Here is an 8,104-nt window from a genome sequence, read left to right on the forward strand (position 1 = left end):
GGCCAATAAATGATAAAATTACAATAATTGCAATAATAAATTACAGGGTTACCCACAAAGGATGAGACTTCAGAGACGACTGTACATAATTCATACTGTCTATTTCCCTATATTTAGGATTCTCTGCAATTTTAAAGTTGTTTCAGGCAAAAGATAATAATCAAGGTGAAATACTTAATTTAACCTTCTAATCGTCATATTTTAAGAGTTTCAGGTCGTCTTTACAATCTCATTCTTTGTGGGTAAACCTTTATCTTACTTTAGCAAATGAGCATCCCTCAGATTTCTCCGCCAAGGAATTATTCCTGCGTCCCGTCAACCAATTAGAATTTTGTAAAAATAAATATTTTGATTTTACAAAATGTTGAAAATGTTTGAAGCTGTACGATGTCAAATCAAGCCGAACAGCATGAAAACTCATTTTCTGTCAAAATAAGCAGAAAATATTTCAGATAATTTTGAAGATAAGAAAATCAAAATGTAAATTGCTAAGTTAAATTTTTGTCACATTTTGTACAGAAATAATTTAAGGTGGTTCATAATGAGGTCATCAAAAAAAAAACATTACATATAAACAAAAATGTCTCTGCACCTTATAAGCTAACACTTTAGTCAATTTTTGAGGTCATTATGAACCACCCTAGTAAATATATATCTCTAAGTATACAATATGATATGTGATATATTTTAGAATAATAAGTAAAACAAGGTCATTGGGGTAATTAATCAAGGACTTTTTTGGACATTTTTTTTATAAATGCATTACTGTGTAGATATTAACTTTTCTTATGTTTAAACTTCATGGCTTTTTTACAAGGCTTAAATCCGTTTTAATTGTTTTAATCCGAAAATGTATTTTCTTAATTTTCAATTTATATGTCCGATTTTTAACCTTTATCCGATTTTTAACCTTTATCCGATTTAATTCTGACAGTTTCCTTCATAGTTTTTGCATAAATTCGAAGTCCACAATTGTAAAAAGTCAATTTTCACCTCCTTAAGTCATCATCGATCAGACAAATATTGAAATGGTAAGTGAATAGGAAATACATGCAAATGGAAATCACTTGATATTAAAAGAATGCCAGATGATCGAAACCGATTTGATCGAAATTCAAGAGTTGATCTAAAACCTGCTAATTCGGTATTTAAACCTGGCTTACTCCTAATTTCGATCAAGTGATTCTTGCCTTGAAATTATGTCTCTAGAGTCCCAAAAAACTATTGTAAGATATGTAGCCGAACCACCCTCAACTCATCTTTCGGTGTGTACTGCAGTGATTTGCAGTACTCTGACCGAATAAATAGTGGGGTTTAGTGGAGAGTGGAACATAAAGATGTTTAAATTGTAGATTAAGCTTCAGATGATATTGATCTTTCAGCTCAGTTTCCTTAATGTTTGATTAATGATGAAAGAAATTTCGATGAAATTTTCAAGATTTAAGAGTTAAAGATTTTTAATTTAAAATTTATTCAGGGGTAATTAAATTTCAAGATTACCAAAGATTAATAACAATACAGATAGAACACTAGATGTCAACAATGCTTCTAATTGGTGTAAAATGTAAACAATGCTTCTGATTGGTGTAAAATGTAAACAATGTTTCCGATTGATTTAAAATGTGAACAGTAATTCTGATTAGTTTAAAATGTAAACAATTCTTTTAACTGGTTAAAAACTATGCTTAGATGATAGGTTAAAAATTTAAACAATGCTTCTCATTGATTTAAAATGTAAACAATGCTTCTAATTAGTGTAAAATGTAAACAAAGTTTCCCATTGGGTTAAAATGTAAACAATGTTTCTGATTGGTGTAAAATGTAAACAATGTTTCTAACTGGTGTAAAATGTAAACAATGTTTCTAATTGGTTTAAAATATAGCAATGCTCCTGATTGGTTAAAAATGTAAACAATTCTTAACTGATTGGTTAAATGTAAACAATGCTTTTCATTGCTTTAAAATAAAATCAATGATTCTGATTGGTTAAACATGTAAACAATGCTTCTGATTGGTTTAAAAAGTAATCAATGCTTCTAATTGATTTAAAATGTAAACAATGCTTCTAATTGGTTTAACATGTAAACAATACTTCTGATTGGTGTAAAATGTAAACATTGTTTCAGATTGGTTTGAAATGTAAAAAGTAATTCTGATTAGTTTAAAATGTAAACAATGCTTCTAACTGGTTAAAAACTATGCTTAGATGATTTGTTAAAAATATAAACAATGCTTCTCATTGATTTAAAATGTAAACAATGCTTCAAATTGGTGTAAAATGTAAACAATGCTTCTGATTGATGTAAAATGTAAACAATGCTTTTAATTGGTTTAAAAAGTAATCAATTCTTCTGATTGATGTAAAATGTAAACAATGCTTCTAATTGGTTTACTATGTACACAATGCTTCTGATTGGTTTCCTATTTGTTTGTAAACTCGAGGTTCTTCCATCTTCCCCCATGAGGAACCTTGAGCATGTCTTCTAATCATATACTCTCATATTCTCATCATCATCATCATCATCATCATCATCATCATCTTCATCTTCATCATGTTCATTCTATCTAGACATCAAGATAAGAATTATATATTATCAAATCTAGCATAATCGTCGTCCGCAAAATTATCATCATGATCATGATTATCATTATGAACATAATGATCATCATCAGGATCATCATCATGATCATCATCATGATCATCATCATGATCATCATCATGATCATCATCATGATCATCATCATTACCAACAATAGATGAGACTTCAGAGACGATTGTTCGGAATTTGTTTAGTCCGTTTTCTTGCATTCAGGTTTCCTTGTAGGCAAAAACTAGTGATGATCATGATGATCATGATGATGATCATGATGATGATCATGATGATGATCATGATGATGATCATGATGATGATCATGATGATGATCATGATGATGATACAAGGAAACCTGAATGCAAGAAAACGGACTAAACAAAATCCGAACAATCGTCTCTGAAGTCGCATCTATTGTTGGTAACCCTGCACAATGGTATAAGTCAAAAGTATATGAAATGATTTAGTTTGAAATTATACCGTGATATTAACGGGTTCCAGGCTGATCATCATCATGATTATCATTATCCTTATGATCATCATTATTTTTATCATTATTCGTATAACATAATCATTGAATTTTTATTGGCATTATTTTTATCATAATAGTTCTGTGTTTTCCTAATTATCATTCAGTTAATTAGGTTTAGAATTGAAACTATTGGCTTACATTTGTTACTTCTTTTCTTAGCAGTCTACAAATACTGAATTCGCATGCAGTGTCTAAAAATGTGCATACATACGACTGATTTGCAAGCAGCAAGGCCTGGTAATTGAACATGTTTACATACGCAGAACATTTTCTTAAAAACAATTTTTTAGAATTTGCCTAAATCTTAAATATTTTCATATTTTAAACAAATTCCTTATGAATATCTCTAAAGCTATAAACCATATTCTGCCAGTATACGAAATCCCGAAAATGTAAACTGTGAGCACTTAATCAGATCCCTGTTCCTGTGAATAACTAATAAACTTAATCTAAAAAAAGAAAAAAAAGAAAAATTGTCAATTTTTTTTAAAATTTAATATTTATAGATGTCAATTCATCCAAAATTCTCTGTTAAATTATGATGAAAAAGTAAATATTTTTATGCGTAGAGGGGTTGAATCAATGGACAGCTTACAAAATTATTTAGAATTTGTGTAAATTGTTGAAATACTTTCTGCAAAGCATATAATTCCCCTTTGAAACAACTAATTGAACTCACACTTAAACAATTAACTTTAAACTTTTTGTGATTTACTCTGGATACGGTTCAAGTTCAGTTCTTTTTATCATGTATCATGTACACCTGTTTGCTGGCATATTTTAAAATAGTCTACAGTTTTAAGTGTTTTGAAAAAGAATGCTTTTTTAATTAAAGAATAAGTTTCATCCCTTGCATTTTATGTCATGGTGGTAGGAAAAGTTTTATATTTAATATTTATTGTTAAAAAATAATAATGTGTAAATCAGTTTCTAGGACGATGTTAAACCCCCCCCCCCCGTCTTTCCCAATAAATCGAAACGCAAAAGTCATATAATATAATATTTAGTCTTGAGACAGTTCAGTTCTACAGAACTTTCTTATTTCAAGTATTAGAGGTAAAAGACAATGACATTTATAAGAATGGTTAAATTTGACAGACACGTGTCAAGATTACCCCTTCCCCTCCCTCTACAACTTTTGCTTTTTGTGGGAGGGGGTGGAGGTACAAGGGTGCAAGGTGTAAAGCTTTTTAATGTAAAGAACTTATCTAAAGCATTTGACGAATTGTAAAAACCAACTTCATGTATTGTGAGTTTTCTTAAAGATTAGATAATAAATAGTTGCTAATAGAAAAATAAAATTAAGTTTTGGCAGTTTTGATTGTTTTTCAAATAAATATTGATATTTAAGGAAGAAGGATTTGTATTTGAATATCTCGGTATTCTAAACTATAGACCTCCTATAAACAAACCCATCAGGCGACCTGTGTGAGGGGAGAAAGGCCAGCTACAACAATTTCTAGTCCGAGCCACATATTCTCCTCATTTTCTCGTCCGTGCCACCTCGATTATTATGTGTTTTAAAGTTTCTAATTCTTGAGATAAAACTATTTTTTAAAAATCTGGCCACGTTAGGGCATAAATATAGATCAACTAAAGTATTGCAATGATTACATCAAGTTGGAATCTTTAAAGCCATGAGAATGATATCAAACTATATTTAGGTAAAACTTAAATCTCTTCTGCCTCCATAATGGCTAACCAATACGGAATATAAAATAAATAGCAAAATATATGGCAAACCACTGCATATACTTTTTCCCATGGCACCACTCGGAAAAATTGTATAGTTTTCACTATATAATTATTAAAAAAGATTAAAGTTCTTTAAACTCGGAATTATTTGCGGCATTCTAGACACCGGGAATATATGAAAATGCGCGTAAAAAAGGTGAACATTTTCAAGGACATTCAACTCAAAAACTTTAAATCAATTGAAACTTTTTTTTTTGATTTACAAAAATTCAATATTTCAGTTATGCCCTAACGTTGCCTGTGTCTTAAAAATAGTTTTATCTTGGAGTATTAGACACTTTAAAAAATAATACTGTAAAGAAGAGGATTTTGAGGTGGCTCGGACGAAAAAATGAGGAGAATGTGGCTCGGACGAGAAAATATTTTAACTGGCCTTCCTCCCCTCCCTGTATAGTGTACATTAGCCCATATATACACATACTGTAATATACATTCATATTTCTAAACATTTACGTGAAACTTCTGATTCACTTTTTTCAACTTTAACGTATTTAGAAATCCTAAAAGTTAGTTTACGTTTCAAATTCTTAAATCATATATTTCTAAACCTAAAAGTTCTATGTTCAAACCTTTACGGAGCTTAATAGGAAATGAAAGCGTAACTCTAAGTTACCCTCCATCCAAAGCTAGATATCAACGCCCGATTCACAAGCGTACCCTTGAACCCGTTATTTCATCATCAATGTGGAAGATTTTTGTCTCTGAATGTTCCTCTATGTTTCCCTTTAGTAGAAACGAGAAAGTCACTGTAGTGGACAAACCACAATTGAAAATAATCATTATTCAAAATGACAAACATTGATATCTAAATCGTACTTTACTAGACAAAGCTTTTAAGGGTACAGTCGTGAATCACACATTGACATCTTTGCATGAAAGGTCACTTGAAATTACTCTTACAGTCCCTTTAATAAAAACACACATTACTACACAAAAAGTTTTTTTTGGGTTTGCAGCAATTTTCATTGAATCCTACGAATCTAAAAACTTATTCATTCAGGTCCTTGTTAAACCCAGCTCTTCACAAAGAAATGTCATTTACTCTTAGAATTTAAAACTACTACTAGGGTTTTAAGGGCGCTACACGCCCATCTTCTATTTCAACTGTAAAAATTTTCTCTTTTAACACATTGTAAAACCGAAACAAAACAAAATTTGTGGATTTAAAAAAAATTTTCGCGGATTTTCAAAATTTAATGGAAATCGAATTTTGTTGTAGGCAAGTTTTTAAAACTTTGACCATTTATTAACCTTCACTGGGATCACACAAGGTCCCAAAAAAATTTGGACCCGATCGGTCCAGCAGTTTTGACGTTTATTGGTCACGAACGAAAAGACAGACAAACAAACAGGCAAGCAAAGTATATTTATAATTATCATTGAACCTCTTGGGGGTTTCAGCTTTTTTTGATTCAAATTTTATGAGAGGAAATTATGCATTTTAAAGGGACTGTAAAGGAAAAATTAAATGGGGGGATATGCTGAAACCTGAAAATCTCAGGAGCTGATTGAGACCTATAAGATCTGAGTTGTATATGATGTTCTTGTCTCGAGAAATTGATGTAAAACTGTGTCAAAATTATACCAAAACGTATATGTAAGATTTTGTATAAGATTCGTAATTTTAAACAGATCATATTCAACAAATACGCAACCAATCTGAAAACAACAATATCCCAGGGGAGTCTGAGAAACTCAGGTTTTCTCCTATTATTATTTGAATTGAATAATTTTTATAATTTTTAAATTCTATTAGATATAATTGATAATATTATTTATAGGCCGGACCATGTCACCAAAACTTCAACCAATGGTAGTGTAGTAATATTGTCACTTGCCTCCACCTGTATCACGTGACCAGTATACTGCATTGTCATTGAAGGGAGTTCTAGTCACGTGACACGGGCGTATTTCTCACATATATACGTGTTGGTATAATTTTGGTATAGTTTTATGNAAACTACTACTAGAGTAAGGAGGAGACGGACTAAAAACTAATGATTCTCAGTATATAAACTACTACTAGAGTAAGGAGGAGACGGACTAAAAACTAATGTTTCTCTGCATATATAAACTACTACTAGAGAAGGTGGAACGGATTAGAAACTAGTGAATATGAATATAAATTAATATTTGAGTAAGGTTTAAAAAACTAGGGGGATTCTCTAAATATGAATTAATATTTGAGTAAGGTGGGAAAGATTAAAAAATTAGAGACTCTCTGAATATGAATCAATATTGGAGTAGGGTGGGACGGACCAGAAACTAAAAAATAAAGATTCTCAGTATACAAACTACTACTAGAGTAAGGGGGAGACGGACAAAAGACTAATGATTCTCAGTATATAAACTACTACTCGAGTAAGGAGGAGACGGACTAAAAACTAATGATTCTTAGTATATAAACTACTACTAGAGTAAGGAGGAAACGGACTAAATACTAATGATTCTCAGTATATAAACTACTACTCGAGTAAGGAGGAGACGGACTAAAAACTAATGATTCTCAGTATATAAACTACTACTAGAGTCAGGATGAGAAGGATTGGAAACTAGGGATCCACAGTATATAAACTACTACTAGAGCCAGGATGAGAAGGATTGGAAANAATATTGGAGTAAGGTGGGACGAATTAAAAACTTCAGTAATTATGGTTTCAACTTAGAGGACGGATCAACAAAGAATGATTCTCTGACTATAAACTAACACTGGAAAGAGACAGAACGGATGAGATGTATTAGAAACTAATGATTCTCTTGAACGGATTAGATACTCAGACTTATCTGGATTTAATCCACTACTAAGTACTATTATAGTTAAGATTGGAAGCTTGTTAGTTCTAAGTACTAACTACTAAAATGAAGTAAGGGATCAGGACCAATATTTGACTTAATTTGATTTATTCTAAAGAATTGTTCATATAAAAAACAAATCATGACGTTGTCGTATCTGAGAAGTTAAAAAAGATATGAGTAATTTTCCTGAATATTTAGCAGAAAAAGAACTGATAGAAAATGTATGTTCTCTGTGATATGATCAACTACTGGAGTCAGGACGGGACGGATAAGATGCGAAATATTCTCCGTGTTTAATCTTTCATGAGAACTGGACGGGACGGATTATACTCCGACTCCGTTATCTTCGGGCGTGAGGTTTATCCTCGGGGTTTCTCCGGGACTAAAAGTGGGTACGGTGGGCCAGGGTGAACTTGTGGGGGAAGGGGGG

Source organism: Eurytemora carolleeae, unplaced genomic scaffold (genome assembly GCF_000591075.1).
Source record: "Eurytemora carolleeae unplaced genomic scaffold, Eaff_2.0 scaffold371, whole genome shotgun sequence".
Classification (NCBI taxonomy): Eukaryota; Metazoa; Arthropoda; class Copepoda; order Calanoida; family Temoridae; genus Eurytemora; species Eurytemora carolleeae.